General features: G+C 42.7%; 1 protein-coding gene across 1 annotated transcript in view; it reads right to left on the reverse strand.

Annotated features, from left to right (window-relative positions):
• SUCLG2 (succinate-CoA ligase GDP-forming subunit beta) overlaps positions 1–17,199 on the reverse strand; it is a 197,690-nt gene that overhangs the window by 63,314 nt on the left and 117,177 nt on the right. The gene's annotated exons all lie outside the window — the stretch shown is intronic.

Genomic DNA, 17,199 nt, shown 5'->3' on the forward strand with positions numbered 1-17,199 from the left:
GGGGAAGTAGAAGTGGATGGCAACCTTGGCAGCAGTGACAATGAGATGGTCAAGTTCAAGATCCTGACAAAAGGAGGAGGGGAGAGCAGCAGAATATGGACCCTGGACTTCAGAAAAGCAGACTGACTTCCTCAGGGAACTGATGGGCAGGATCCCCTGGGAGGCTAGTATGAGGGGGAAAGGAGTCCAAGAGAGCTGGCTGTATTTTAAATAAACCTTATTGAGGGTGCAGGAACAAACCATCCCGATGTGCAGAAAGAATAGCAAATATGGTAGGCGTCTAGCTTGGCTTAACAAAGAAGTTTTTGGTGAACTTAAACACAAAAAAGAAGCTTACAAGAAGTGGAAGGTTAGACAGGTGACTACGGAGGAGTATAAAAATACTGCTCAAGCATGGAGGGGTAAAATCAGAAAGGTCAAAGCACAACTGAAGTTGCAGCTAGCCAGGGATGTGGTTTCCAAATGTATGTTAGCAACAAGGTGGTCAAGGAAAGTGTGGGCCCCTTACTGAATGGGAGACGCAATCTAGTGATAGCTTATGTGGAAAAAGCTGAAGTACTCTATGCTTTTTTTGGCTCTGTCTTCACAGACAAGGTCAGTTCCTAGACTACTGCACTGGGCAGCACAGTTTGGGAAGGAGGTGAGCAGGCCTCAGTGGAGAAAGAACAGGTTCAGGACTATTTAGAAAAGCTGGACATGCACAAGTCCATGGAACTGGATGCAGTGATGTGATTGCAGAGCCATTGGCCATTATTTTTGAAAATTCGTGATGATTGGAAGTGGTCCCGGATGATTGGAAAAAGGCAAATATAGTGCCCCCGTGTAAAAAAGGGACGAAGGAGGATCGGGGGAACTACAGACCAGCCAGCCTCACCTCAGTGCTCAGAAAAATCATGGAGCAGATCCTCAAGGAATCCATTTTGAAGCACCTGGAGAAGAGGAAGGTGATCAGCAACAGTCAGCATGCATTCACCAAGGGCAAGTCATGTCTGACCAACTTGATTGCCTTCTGTGATGAGATGACCGGTTATGTGAAAGGTGGGGGGAAGTGGTGGACGTGATATATCTTGACTTTAGCAAAGCTTTTGATACAGTCTCCCACAGTATCCTTGCCAGCAAGTTAAAGAAGCATGGGTTGGATGAATGGACTATAAGGTGGATAGAGAGCTGTCTAGATCATTGGGCTCAATGAATAGCGATCAACGACTTGATGTCTAGTTGGCAGCCGGTGTCAAGCAGAGTGCCCCAGGGATCAGTCCTGGGACCGGTTTTATTAAACATCTTTATTAATGATCTGGATAATGGGGTGGATTGCACTCTCAACAAGTTTGTGCATGACATTAAGGTGGGGGAAGTGGTAGATACGCTGGAGGATAGGGATAGGATATAGAGTACCTAGATAAATTAGAGGATTGGGCCAAAAGAAATCTGTTCAACAAGGACAAGTGCAGAGTCCTGCACTTAGGATGGAAGAATCTCATGCACTGTTAGAGACTAGAGACTGACTGGCTTAGTGGCAGTTCTGCAGAAAAGGACCTGGAAGTTACAGTGGAGAAGAAGTTGGATGTGAGTCAACTGCGAGCCCCTGTTGCCAAGATGGCTAATAGCATATTGGGCTGCATTAGTATGAGCATTGCCAGCAGATCAAGGGAAGTAATTATTCCACTCTATTCAGCATTGGTGAGGCCACATTGGGAGTACTGTGTACAGTTTTGCCCCCCCTCCCCGCCGACCACCACAGAAAGGATGTGGACAAATTGGAGAGATTGCAGCAGAGGGTACTGAAAATGATTAGGGGGCTTGAGCACATGATTTATGAGGAGAAGCTGAGGGAACTGAGCTTATTTAGTCTGCAGGAGAGAAGAGTGAGGGGGGGATTTTATAGCAGCCCTCAACTACCAGAAGAGGGCTTCCAAAGATGATGGAGCTAGGCTGTTTTCAGTGGTGGCAGATAACAGAAGTAGGAGCAATGGTCTCAAGTTGCGGTGGGGGCGGTCTAGGGTGGATATTAGGAAAATATTTTTCACTGGGAGGGTGGTGAAGCATCGGAAGGGGTTACGTAGGGAGGTGGTGGAATCTCCATCCTCAGAGGCTTTTAAGGCTTAGCTTGACAAAGCCCTGGCTGGGATGATTTAGTTGGGGGGTTGGTCCTGCTTTGAGCAGGGGGTTGGACTAGATGACCTCTTTAGGTCCTTCCAACCCTAATGTTCTATGATTGTATATTTTGCTCTGCAACAGTGCTTCGGGACACCAACTGCGGATCAGGATGTCATTGTTACTGTACCCACAGATAGTAAAAAAAAGACAGCCTCTGCCTCATGGAATTCATATTTTCCATTATTCAGAGATTACAATGGTAGAAAGAACCATTATGATCATCTGTTCTGATCTGCTTTAACACAGGCCATAGGACTTCCCTGAATTAATTCCTATTTGAACAAGACCATATCTTTTAGAAAAACATTCAAACTTGATTAAAAACATCCAGTGATGGCGAATCCACCACAATCCTTGGTAAATTGTACTAACAATTAATTCACTGTTAAAAAATTGCACCTTATCTCCAGTATGAATTTGTCTAGTTTAGCGCTGGATCCAGCTCTCTTGGAAGTCAATGGGAGTTACTGGAAACAGAAGTGGGACTTATTTTCTACCAATAAATTGGTAAATATTTTATCTAACACAAGAGAAGGGTATTAGGTTGAGTATCATTTTTTTGTCACTAAATCTCTTAAAAGTACATTAATTCATATTGACACAAAGGCTCTTGTTATATATTTCTCTGCGCGCTGAATTTCTTGACCAAATTTCAAGTTTAATTCAATATCATCATTTTTGAGAAACATTATTACTTCTCCATTTTTCAAATAAAGGTATTAAATCACTTTTCCTTCTAACATGTTTGAAAATGCTCATGCAGTAAATGATGGTTGTATTTTGTAATAAGGACGGACACTGTATTAAATCATAGCAAAATGCTCACCTCTGAAAGACAGAAAAAAAAATCACTTTTTTAAAAAAAAGTTGAAGGTACTGAGAGGAACAACAGAAAAGAAACCTCTTGTGGAAACACACAATTGCTAGTAATTTACCTGGCACACAAATGAATGAGACAAACTACAGTAGCTCAATGAATGATAAAATGTAATCCAGAATGCTAAGGATTAATAGTTTGGAAGGATTTTTTCGTCTTTTTCTCCTAACCTCCAAGTACTAGAACAAGATACCCAAAATGTTTGCTTAAAAACTATTTGATCAGAGTTATAGCTCAGAAAAAGGGATGTGTCCAGAATGCTAACACATGATTATTGAAGAATCCCATAGATAAACTGAACAAAAAATAATTAACTCAAAGATGTCCCAGTTGCCCCATGGGAATGCTAACTGATATGCGTGTGCACAGAACTCCACTTACAGAAGACTTCTCCGGTTGTGGAGAAAGACAATTCCCAATTGCTGGTCCCAGGAGTGCGGATAAATGCCTATGATGGCTGAAAAAGAAGCGTCAATTGTGAGAAAGTTGCCATGCAAATTAAAGTTATCCTACAAATATGATCTAATTGGCTGAATTTACAAATTCTTAAAAAGAAGAGAAAGGAAAAGAAAAAATGATTTTCTCACTTTCTTTGTGAAATAAGATAAACCAGAATCTACCATAGTAACTGTAGAGACTAGAGGAAAGGACACGGAAGCGTGAGAGGAGAGAGGCATAGCTTCTCAGATGCACAGACTAGAAGAAAAAAACAAAAAGAAAGACATTTTCTTCTTTCAAATAGATTATCCAGGTCCCTGAAGATTTTGCATTGATACCAACCTTTTGATTGACTTAGTTATTTCTACCAATCTTGCCTATTACTGCTGCTTGTTGCTTTAAAAGTTCCAGGGGGTTTTCCCCTCACAAAACTGTGAGCAACCACACTATGAATTGTACACAGTATATGATGATGATGGGGCAACAGAACAAAGAGAATCCAAACCAAGAATTCTTACAAATACCTATATGACAAGACTCAACAGTCCCGCTAAAACAGAGTACAATTTCTCTGTTCCTGATATTCTAAAAAGGATATTCTAAAAAGGAAAGACAGAGTATGTTACAATGAAGAATCCTGCATTGGCAAGGAAATGGACTGCATATTTTAATAGGTCTTTTCTTTCACTAGTGCCAACAATTCCAAGGGTCACCTATTGTAAAACTTTCTTAAACAGTTATGCTTATCTTTTTCATAGTCGCTGTCAAAATCAGTTATAAAGAACTTATTTAAACATTGCTTTTTCAAAGAAAACACAACAAAAAACATGCATTTGTCTTAAAGAGAAACACTTGTCACAACATCACCATTCTATGAAACATTAGGATCAGTCCTGCAAAACTCACTCGTGGATAGGCCTTACTGTAAGTAATCTTTGTGGGATTAGGCCCTATGGTCTATGAAAAACGATCAATAATTATTTTGAAAGAGTAAAAATATTAGTTTTTTGAAGTATGACCAACATTTTCAAACAATGCTACCTAGATAGTAGATGACAAGATCCATGGTTATTACTCAACCATTTATGCTGTGTACATACATTAACAAGATGACACCTAAAATGATAAAAAAAAAAAAAAAACCCAACCCCAAACATCTGATTTCCAGACTAATGTCACAAGAACAGCATTATGTTACCAAGCCTGAATGAGAAAATAACTATTGGAGAGAGAGTTCCTCATCTAGGTTTATCTCAATCACAGACAGATGGAAACGAGGTGGTCAAAACTTCTCATTTTGATGGGAAAAACAATCACTTTTTCTGACAGCCTTAACAAGTTAAATACTTAAAATTAATGGCTATTAAGATGCACTCTTCTCTACAGACTAACTTTACTAACCAGGTAATTTAAGAGTTTTAATTATATTTTATTTCCTACTTGTATGACCTTTTAATTTGATTAGTGTTTCATTCCTTTAAATGTGCAAGATGGATTATCTGTAATAAGATTCATAATCAATTATTCATACCACTGGAATGAATTACCAATTTAATAAGGTACCCCAAAATCTCTTAACTTCTTATATTTATTCACTGTGAAGTGAGAAAAATACACCTTTAAAGCTCAGCAGATTGACAAGTACAATAAAGTAAAGATTCAAATACTTCTGTGATGTATTAGCCAGTTACGTTATAGCCTTTAACTAAGCACTGAGGACACACATGTATACATTGGTTTTGCTACCAGGCGTTCAGCAAATAAAGACTCCTTCGTTAACGAATGTTTAATGGGATTGGCCTCAACTTTTATTATTTAAAGAAGAAAAATCTCAATACCTGAAACCTAGCAGTCACGTTAGTCCTATGTCCCCATCACAGGCATGAATAACAGACGAAGACCCTGACGGGCGCTGCTTAATGAGATATGGCTTGCGACCAAACTTCCTGATCAACCCCATTCTCAGACAAAGAACTGGGCATGAACATGTGGTGCTTCTATCTGTATTGGATATAATGCAGTTGCCATAGTCAATTATTTGTTGCATCCTGTTACCCACTCACTCTTGACCCTGTATTTAGGTATGAGGGAAGCACTGACCACAATATGACACATGATCACAGAGGACTCCTGCAAAACTGCAATAGCTACCCAAATTCTGGCCACAGCACCAACAGAACACCTATTCTGACACACTTAGGGCTTATCTACATGAACTTTTAGTTTGCGGCAAGCTGAGGTGTGAATCTACTACGAATTAGCCTGCCACGGACAACTCTCCATAAGGACCTTGCTGACACGCATGAACGCTTTGTTAATGCGCTCTGATCAGTCCCGGACAGTGTGATGATTTACTTGGGAGGAAATGATCGTGGCCCTATTCCTGGTGTACTCAAAGGATGGATGAGAGCTGATTTGGCCCACATCCGAGATTTGTGTCCAGAAGCTGTGATAGTCTTCTCTGATTTGGCTGAACATCAGCATAATTGCTATACCAACAGTATGAAAGCTATTAAGTGTTGGAAGAACATTAATTGGGAAATTGGAGGGTTCATGGTCGACCAGAAAACGTGGACTGTATGGCATAGAAACATGGCAAGCTCTGACACTTCACTATTTTTTGGAGATAGGGTACATCTATTGGACTGGGATCAGAGGATCTCGCTCTCAAACATAAAACTGTCAATATTTTGGGACAGAAGCCCTGTCTGTGATTTCTCTCAACAGTCCCGCCACAAACTCCACCCTCTGACCATTCTGAAATGCAGCCAGGAACACTATTCCACTGTAACACAGTTGTCCTTTGCTCTGGGCACCACATGTGAATCAGGTTATGGGAGGGAAGGAAGTAACAATGACAGAAAGGTTTTTATACCAGGAAGACTTCAGAGAGATGCATTCCCTGCTTGTGATGGGGAGACGGAGCTTGGTACAATGGCGGGGAGGGGGTCAGGTTGGAGGGGGAGTGCAGTGAGTGGATCAGAGGCATGGCTGGGGAGATGTGTCAAAGCAGGGCTTCTGAGGCCTCGCTGGTGTGGGGAAGGGGGTGGATTTTGGGTGCTGACTGCCTGGTCAGTATTCAAAGTACAGGACAATGATATGTACAACTGCCTAAATGACTACTAATTCCTACCAACAACGTAGCCTGGTTTTCTGAACCAGAAAAGGAATTCTGTGGCAAAAAACTATATTAACGCAGAGCTAAGGTTGTTTGGTGGTACGTCATCCCCTTGCAGAATGCTGAGTTAAGTAAAACTCAAATTCTGAAAACCAGGAAATGTACATAAGATTGCCTATGCAACATTACCTTTGCCCTTTTTCCGCAAGGCCCCACTACGCCCCATTAACATGCAAACACTCTGCCAACCCCACAGTTGCTGAAATGTATACGCTTTTCATCTCCTTTTACAAGTCATTCACTCTAACGCACAAGATTCCAGGTTCCTGCTAACATTAGTAAGGAAAAAAGGTTGCCTGCCCACGCCATTTTCCCTCTATGAGCAATGTCTCAGTATGCACACACTCACACTGGCTCTTGGCACTGTAAGATGCAGGAGGTTCCAGATCCTGGCATATGCTCACATACTTGGCTAGCTCCCCAGAATGAATACTTTAGCGTGCAGTTTAAGAACCATTTCACAACCTTTACGACTCACTTACACTTACTCACAGGATACCAATTCAACCTACACTTCTGCCTCACCATCATTAAAGCATCAGTACCCTCTCATAGTCCACCTCACCGCTGACAATATCCTTTGTAATGAAATCCCTAGCCCTGCTACCAACATAACCTACCCAATTCTGCACAGAAATAATGCATACTGAAGGCACATACACACCTATTCCCTTTTCCTCACGCACACAGGAGGGTGGAAAACATGAATTTCCTCATATCACAATCATAGTTCTGTCATGCACCCCAAAATAATCCACAGACCTCAAACGTATCTCTACCAAGCACAGCTAACTGCTCCCTCCACCGTTCAGTACAACTACACCTGACATTGATCATGCTCGCATTCTCTGAGTGCATTCAGATAATAAACGTTTAGTCTGCTTTCACATTCCAACCTGCTACTGACAATATCTCTTTGCAATAAAACACCTGTGCCCTGTTAATTATAACATACACAATTCTGCACTGAAATGCTGCATAATGGATCCTGAAAGTACACATGCAGCTCTTCCCTTTGCTCACACATATCAGAGAGTGCAAAATATGGCTCTCTCTTCTATCGTAATCACAGCTCTGTCACACATGCTTAGGAAATGCATGCATATCAGACACACACCCATCTTTAGCAAGCAGACCCAACTACTGACTGCACCATTCAGTGTAGGTACTCCCAATACATGGACTACACCTGGAGAGTATGCAAATAATCCCTATTAGTAATGCCGGCTTCAGGGGAATAGAGGGAAGATGGTATGGGCACCCTTCTTTTTTCCTCTAAGAGTGTTAGATGGAATCTTGTGAATAGGATGTAAAAGGAGATGAAGAGCTTGTACATTTCAGCCACTGTGGGCTGGCAGACAATGTACCTGTGAATGGGGCATATTGGGGCATGGCTGAAAAAGGGCATAAGCAACATTAACCGTGCACTTCCTGGTCTTCAGAACTGTGAGTTCTGCTCAGCTCAATGTTCTGCAAGGGGACCACATATCACCAAGCAACCTCAACTCTGCATTCATGTAACTTTTTGCCATTAAATATATAATTATTAGGATTACATAAGGCCTGTTCTAAAAAGTGCAGTTATTTTGATTATAGATGTATCGAGTCAATACATTTATCTTTGTAAACCATGAGTCGGCAAATTTCCATAAATACTGGCAATATGCCACCAATCTCTTAAAGAAAAATCCTTGTTGAAATGGAAGTTTGTTTTCCTAATGCTTCGTATACATTAAGTATTGTGAAAAATGACCAGTCATTTCAAAATAATGCCTGCATGAATGCAAGGATGTGTGTTTTTAAATAAATCACTCATAGAGTTTTATTAGTCTATATTGCAAACATCTCACAGAGACAGTACTGATGAAAATATGGGTACTGTCTCAAGTTAATGTACTAAGGCATCTGGATATCTTCACCTTTACAGAGCCCCATTGTGTTCGATTAATAAATCTGATGTAGAAAATATGACCTGCACAATTCAACTCTTTTCCATTCTTACAAGAGGCCTCTTGCATCTAATGCATCTTTTTCATCTCTCACTACTATGACCCTATGATAAGAATCCAATGCTTCTGAAAGCCTGAAGACCCAAAGCATTACTGATCATACAAAATCTGAGGCAGTGTTTGGCAACTTAAGACACTCTTACAAATATTCTATTGTTGCCACCCAAAGAACTGTTTAAATATGGTTACTTCACCACAGACAACATCATACCTCTTTCTTCAAACAAAAATATTTTAATGTTTAGGTGTCATACGTCTCACATGAGGCAGTATGGTCTAAAGGACTGAAGACTCATGGGACCTGGGATCTATCCCCAGCTCCATTACCCTTGACCTTGAGCAAGGTGCTTTTATCTCTGTGTCTCAGTTTCCCACCCACCCTCTGTCTTGTCTGTTTTGACTAATCTCTCAAGGGGAGAGATGGTATTTCTTTAGGTGTTTGCACAGTGCCTAGGAGAATGGGTCCCTGAGTTCAACTACCATAAGAAAAATATAATAGTAGGTTGACATAATTAGATCTAGCTGCTGAAGCATATGATATTTACATAATTTACTAGCTACAAACTGCCTGATTGATGTCAAAAACATAATCAGGGCACCTCTCAATTTTGTATTGTTATTTATTTATTTAGCATTTGGCTCATACAAAGGTAACGCTAAGTGTACAGTCCCTGTTAGGATGTGGTTTTGTAACAAGAAAGGAAGACATAACAGAAGTATGTCACTTCTATGGCACTTTACATCTTTAATGTGCTGCATAAACCTTTAATTAATGCATAGCTTCCCCGTGAGATAGATAAGTATTACAACACACATTTCATAGATGGGGGATAAAACACACACACACACACACACACACACACACACACACACACACACATACACACAGAGAGAGAGAGAGAGAGAGAGAGATTAGAGGCCTAAACTTTCAAGAGGGTCCATTAATTTTGAGTGGCACAGTTTTTTGGACACCCAGTCCGAAAGCACCTGGCATTGGCCACTGTTGGCAAACAGAATACTGGGCTAGATGGATGATTGGTCTGACGCAGTATGGCCATTTTTTTTGAGTTACCAGTGACACTTTGGCATCTTAAATTGGTCTCCCAAAAATTGAGATACCCAATATTAGAGGACGTTTAAAAGAATTTAAGTCTAAGTATTTTCCCCAAGAAAAATGTAGTGTCAGAGTCCACAACAGAACTCAACAATTCTTGGCTCCCTGTTGAGTTCAGTGATTAGGCATTACTTCCTCTCAAGGAAATCCACCATTTTTAGCACACAGCCAATAAGACACAGCCGTTTTTCACTACAGCAGTTCTCCAACAATAGCTTTTCAAGGACTTAAAAATGTGTCCCATGCTTGCTCTCTTGTGTGAAAACACACAAGGCATAAAGAAAACACTTTGCCTGCTGGGCAAAGAAGAGCTGGGTAATGAGGTGTGTAAAGGATGTATGATATTTGAATGAGAAAGCAAAAGGGTTGCTGATGACTACATAAGAATATGGTTCTCTCTACATTATCTGAAATGACATGCAATCTGACAATTCAAACAAATCCGATGCTAGCATGCTGTAATATGTCTATAACTGAGTGCTATTTACATTTCATTTCAACTTCACTGTATACACATTGACACTGGTAGCTGGAGGAACCGGGAAGGTCATTTGATCCTGATGTTCAAAGGTCTGACATCCTCACAACTTTGGAAAAGCCAACTACCAGTAATCAGCCAGGTACTTAAATACAGAAAATGACCAATAGGTTATTCTTCTACCATCCTACTCTGTTTCTATGATGGACCCCTGATAAATGTAGCAATTTAAAAAAAACCCTTACATACCATCTTCCACCTGCAGATTTTAAAGATTATTTATACCAAAGAGATGCTGCTGAAGAGCAAAGAGGCAGCTGTTCTAAAGCTCCTTCCCCAGCAATTTGCTGATTCCCCTTTACTCCCTATAGCCGCAGCAGAACTGTGGGAGAAACAGCAGCTTGGCCTTGACTACTCTGCTCTCAGCAGTGGGGAAGAACAGTGGAAGCAGTATAAATAGCCATGTTTCAGAGCTTCAGCAGATGACATGGCATGAGCCAATGTACACAGTGTTCCCTCTTTGGTCCATGATATAACACAATGACCCTGCCCTTTACATTCACTGAACTGCAAATCTTACTCACAGTCAAGCGGGGTTCCTCCCTCCATCACCACCAGGATTAAAATGTTCTGTAGGCCAAATTAAACTTGAAGTGACACCTGTGCAAACCCACCACCGTTACATAATATTATTGTATTACCGTAGCACCTAGGAGCCCAGTCATAAACCAGGACCCCATTATGTTAGGCGCTGTACAAACACAGAACAAAAAAAGCTGTCCATGTCCCCAAAGAACTTGTGATCCCTGTGTCCTCAGTGGATACAACTTAGTCAAACTTTGTAGAAAGATCATTTGAAGAGGCAGAAGAAGGAACAGAATCCAACTCTCTCCCCCAAAAAACTCTTTTAGCTCTGCAGAACTAAAAGCATTAACGTGACAGTTTGTCATTAATATAGAACTTTGAATACACACAAGGCACAGAACTCCTGAGTATGAAAATGACATTTTCACACAGCCAGTCTTTGAGACTGTAAGGCCAAACCTTTATGGTAAAACATAGTTAGCAACCAGCTGATGGGAGGTTTCCGAAGTCGAATTACGACACTCTTGAGTGAGTGTCTGTGTGTGTTTGATTGACCAGGCTGCTATACTCTTACATATACATACTAGTCCAGCAAACGACTGTGACCCTCCTGAGTGGCTGCGGTTACTCAGCATGGGAACTCAGTTATACTCTCACAAGATAAAGACCAAGTATATTAAACAATGTGCTGGTTGAAGTGTCAACTTTCAGCTCGCTTTCTCTCCCCCACTCCCTGAAATCTCTTAATACAGCTCAAACCTCTTATGTTAGTAGAAAACAACTCCCTTCTGCTACTACATAACTGGCCACAACTTTAAGAAAATTAATACTCAGAATTCCTCAAGCCCAAATGATAAACTGATGTTAAATATGTCTTATATAATAAGCAAGGACAAACTGTATTACTTGCACACAAAACACAGCTGGAAAATGAGTGAATTGCAAAATATTTAATGATACTCTCCTTCTGAATTTTGTTCACTGCCTCAGATGTCTAGAAAATGAAAAACCACAAGACCTTTGCTTCATACGCAATGTAATGTCAAGGTACATCAATGCCACTATTTTTCCTTCACTGAGGTGGACAAAGAGATGCATCTGACATAAGCAGACAGGCTAAACAGTAGTGATAGGAATAAGAATGCTTATTCCATATTCATAAAACAATAATCTGTGTTTGGACTAAGGAATGGCTGAAGGAAAAACAAATTAAGCTTCTCTTGTGTTTGACATTAATTATTCCCTTTATATGAGTTAACGGATGTCAATATAGAATACTTTGCTTGAGAAATATTTGTTAGTCAATATCATTTTTTGCATATATGACAAGTAAACACTTGTTAATATCAGTTGATTTGATAAAATTCTGACACTGTCAATGATACCATTAAAAAAAAAACAGGAGCTTCAGTTGTTGAAAGAGACCAAAATTTAGCCCTGGTCTACACTTACCTGGAAATTTGGTGGCAGTCGACTGCTGTGCTTCCCTTCTGCGCGCCATCTTCACTGCACTGCGCCGATGGGAACCGTGTTCCCGTCGACCCAGCGCTACGCCACTTGAGGGGGTGGATTTACTGCATCGACTTCCTGATCGATTGAGCCTGTCTACACCGTCTGCTCAATCGATCCAGAAAGATCGATCTGATGGCGGTGACTTTGCCACTGTCAGTACAGACATACCCTTAATCTTTATTTTCTGTAAAGTTACTACTTTTCAATGTATCATTGCATTTAGACTCCACTCTCCAGGTCAGTGCTGGAGGTCAGTCAATGGTAAAACAAAACTACTGATAATTTCGTTAAGGTGATTTTGTATCTGTCTACGTATACAAGTTTCATCACACTAACATCTGAGTGGCTCATAATCACATCATATTTTATCTTTCCTGTGAGGTAGCGCAATCTCTCAATGTTACATGCTGGGAACTGAAGCACAAGGCAAATTAAGTGGCTTTCCCAAGGTTGCACATGAAGTCTGTGTCTGAGCTGGGAATTCAACCCAGCTCTCCTGAGCCCTATCCAGTAAGTGGTTCCCAACCTTTTTGTGTGAAAGGCGCACTGGTTAATAACACTAGGTAAAACACATGCCCTTCCCACCCCCTTGGCGCACCCCCCTCACCAGCCGTAAACACACATAACCCCTATAAACACATATAATGATAATAATAACAACACTAAATTACATAAATAATAATTAATAATAAATTACCCTTACTTGAGTAAGAAACTCAGCCTTCCCTGGAGTAGCCGCCACCACACGCCCCATGTGGCCCCGCCTCTTCCCATCCCTCATGAACGGAGGGTAATGGAGGCGGCCCTGGCTCCAGGCCCACACCAGCTGGGCACCCGGCCAGCGCAGGGGTGGGGGGGGCTGCTCCTCTGCTCTGGCTGGTGGGGAGCTTGAGGCTGCTGCGCCTGGCACGGAGCTCGGGAGTCTAAATAACCGCAATATTACTGAAGCCTCATGGACCTCCCATAATCTTTGGTGCTCCCCACCCCCCGGAGGCTCTGCCCCCCAGGCTGGGAACCGTTGCAGTAGACCATCCTTCCTACTGTGTCAATAGCTTTTAGACCTTCAAGTACAATGGGCACCTGGTTGATAACCAGGGCTCCCAGGCACTGCAGTAACACAAATAATCAATAATGATAGGTCCGTGTTTTTCAACATGGATGAAAACAAGAACAGAATTTGAGAGAATGACTAACTGCTCCCTGGGTAGCACTCCACGGGCAGTTTGCTGATCACCACTCTTCTCCGTTCAGCTGAGGGTGTCGAACAACACACTCAGCATCTCTGGCGCTGAAGAATGCAACTTTTTCCCCATCTTATTGTGTGAGAAAGAAGAGCAGCGAAGTCTCACTGGTGCCTCCCAGCAGCTTGGAAAATGAGGACAGAGCCCAGAACTCTCCCTCTCCATGCAGGCAGCCACAGCTCAACTTTTGCCAAGGCAGAGGCACCACAGGAATTTGTGCAAAGGAGACTGGCAACTGGGGTCACAGGGAAAAATGTGGCCAGATTTTGGGCTGCTAGGGGGAAAAAATAGTGCAGCACCACTTCAACAGCCAATCTGATGTATGCAGCACTGGATAGATGGAAGATAGCAAAGACCAGAACAGAATGAAAGGCTCAAGTAAGACTCACATTTTAAAGGTGGTATTTCCATTTTAAAGACCATGGCTGGGGTTTTCCAAGATGTGTCTCTAATTTCTTTTCTAAAATGATGCCATTGGCAACAGTCAGACTTTAGGGAAACAACAAGATCATCATAAACTCCTCCTCAAGCAGAATGTCTTCTACTTTGCTCAGTGCACTTTCTTCCCCATTAATCCCCCTATATTTCATACAAATTATACACTTTAAAGACATTGAGAGAGAGAGAGAGAGAGGCCTATTATAAAGCATACGTGATCATTTTTCTGGAAGATGTAATCTCTTGTAGAGTCCCCAGTTAAAAGTTCAGAACTATATACACCAGCCATGGGTTTTTCTTTGCTGTGTAGACATACCCTGTGTTTAACAGTAGACTGATACACAGCTATATGTCCTCAGAAGTCCTAATTTAATCCCACACATCATCTCCATAAATTACTGCTGAAAATGGAAGTTGAATTTTAGCTAACATCATGCTGACTTGAAACAGTGTCATTGATGGCCATGGCGCCAAAAGGATAAAAGCTAGATCAGTGAAATCAGAAGGCTGATGAGAGGCAGCTCAGAAGTGCCTCACTGAAACCAGATGAAGCCTTTCTAGGTGACTAAAACACAAAAGCTGGGGAACAATGACTGGTGTGCAGGGGCAGAGTCAAAGAAACTGAGGTGAATAACTTAAAAATGGATGATGGGCAGTAATTTCTATATGATTCAAAATCTAAAGTGGACAAAGCCAAAGCCACCACTTGTACTGACACGTTCGAGTCTGACACTCCTATTAGTTAAGTGCCCTAGGGCAGATAGTTTTCAGCAGGGCACTTATTTTAGAAAAAGTACTTGCCCACTAGGATACTACGCAGTCATGGCAGAAAAGAGTGGGAATCAAAGGGAAATAGTCAGAAAGTGAATGAAAGAAAACAAAGGGGGAGAGAAATAAAACAAAACAGGAAAAGGCTTACGAAGTATGAAAACTCTTTCAGTGAAAAAGGAGAGAGGTAGAGACACAATGTAAAAAGGAAAGAGATAAAGGGACACAGAGAAGAGAAGCTAAGCAGATGAAAGGAAGAAAAGGAAAAAGAAATTAAATGAAAAAGTAGAGACGAGCTACAGAGCATTCAGGCTGGTGACTTGTGCATCTTGGATAGATGCTCAGGTGGTAAAATGGCAAAGATCCACTGAGTTCAGTGGAGATAGCTGGCATAAATCAGTGTGAAGATCTGATTAGGACAGGAACATGCTTAAAACTATCATATAATCTGATGTTGACGAGAGGTACAGAAATGCCTGTGAATAAAAAAATTAATTAATTAAACTGGAAACACGTCTCATTGTATCAGCACATGCAGGGCACCTAGGAAATCTGTAGTCACAATCAGAGCAGGAGAGCACATCCTACTTTATTCCATAATCACTGTGTCCAGCTCAGACCACTCCACACTTATCTGTGAGTCACTATGTCTCAATGTAATTTAGTTGCAAAATTTCTACCTTTGTTCAACCTTTGATTACCACATTAAATACCCTCTTGGAATAATACAGACAAATGTCAAATCCTTTTCCTCTTTTTTTTTTAAATCTGACTCCAGTCCTCATAAAAGTGAGGGAGGATCTAACAGCACTGACCAGTCTCAGGTATAGCGCAGGTAACTATTCAACTCTCCCTCAGGTAATCCCGGCTGTGCCCGCTCTGCTCCCCTTCCCCACCTGCAGCACCCTTGCTTCTCTACTTCTGTGTTCTTTTCAGCACAGAACCGTCATTCAAGCTGATTTGCATCCTAGACTGTAAAATCCTCAACATGGACTAAATAAAAAAGGACAATCCACTTCCTTCATTTGTGACCTTGGGCACAACCCTGAACCTGGCCCTCTAGAGGTGAAAGGTTGATGCCATTTAGCCCGTCCATGAGAATATAACCAAACCAGTGACAACTCCTTTATCCTTCTACTTACTGTTATTAATATTACTAGGGGATCACACACTCCGCAGCTGGTGGGGGGCCAAACTTTTTGCACACGAGGGGCTCCTTGGAGTGGCTACCGTGGGTCTCCAGTGCCCACTGTGGGTCTCCAGTGCCCGTGGGGCAAGTCTGCATTTGCACTCCCTCCTCCTGGTCTCATGCCCCCCGCCTGCACAGGGCAGGAGGGGTCCTGGTGCCATCCCCCAGCTGCCCTGGGGGGGGGGTCTGTACTGTCTGTGGGGGGAGCACGTAAGGCCTTGGGGGGGGGTGCAAACGAAGGCTTGTGGGGATGCAGGGCTGGCCTTTCACGACGCACAGGGAGGGGGGATGCTGGATGGCCCTCCCCGCCCCCTGTGTGTCGTGATGGGCCGGCTCGGCGCCCCCCGCAGGCTGGCACCCAGGGGCCTCCCTCCCTCAGTACACCACTGCTCCCCTCTGCCAGGAGTTGTGTGCCCCCAGTCTCCTTTCTTCCATAGTACCACCAGCTCTGTGTACACCCCTGTTCCCACCTCCCTGGTTCCAGGGTTTCCATTCTCCTCTTTCCTCCCATACCAAGGCCCTCCAATCTTCCTCCACCCCATGTGACATTGTGGGGATCACTCAGACCAGTACAGGGTTCTGTCACCGCCTACCCTGCAACCTCGGGTGCCTTAATGCTACGCTGCTATGGCTTAGAGCCCGGACCCCAGTCGCCAGCCCACACGCTCGAAGGTCTCACCCTGGCTCCCACCAGCGCCGTTACTCCCTGCAGCGTGACCTCAACAGCCCTTCCGGACCCACGCACAGCTCTACGCGCACACAAATATATCAACTCAGAACGACAATCCAGTGCAGAACACTACAAGCTTTCATAAAAAGACCTGACTCCACATATTTTACACATGCAATTCCACTGTATCAGGCAGCTGATTCAATCGCTGCTTCTTTGGGGTTCAGTCCCCCCCCCTCCCATTCTCCCAATGGGCTGTCTGGACCCTGATTGCCACAATGACACCAGAGGTTCTGTGTGCCTCCTTATTCCACCCTCCACCCATAGCAAGGTCCTCATTCTCCCACAGTAGGGGTTCTGTGTGAACCCTAATTCCCCCCACACCCATGCCAGAAGCTGTGTGCCCCCCCCACATTCGGGTTTCTGTATGCCTCATTCCTCCCGACTCCCATACTAAGGTCCCCCATTCTGCGCTCCCCCACCCTCCCCAATACCAGGCAAGTGTGCATGCCTCCAGGACCTCCCCTAGTCTCTCCTTTTCCCCC

This window comes from Emydura macquarii, unplaced genomic scaffold, assembly GCF_026122565.2.
Source record: "Emydura macquarii macquarii isolate MOO-44397 ecotype Brisbane River unplaced genomic scaffold, CSIRO-AGI_Emac_v2 contig_71, whole genome shotgun sequence".
NCBI classification, from domain to species: Eukaryota; Metazoa; Chordata; order Testudines; family Chelidae; genus Emydura; species Emydura macquarii.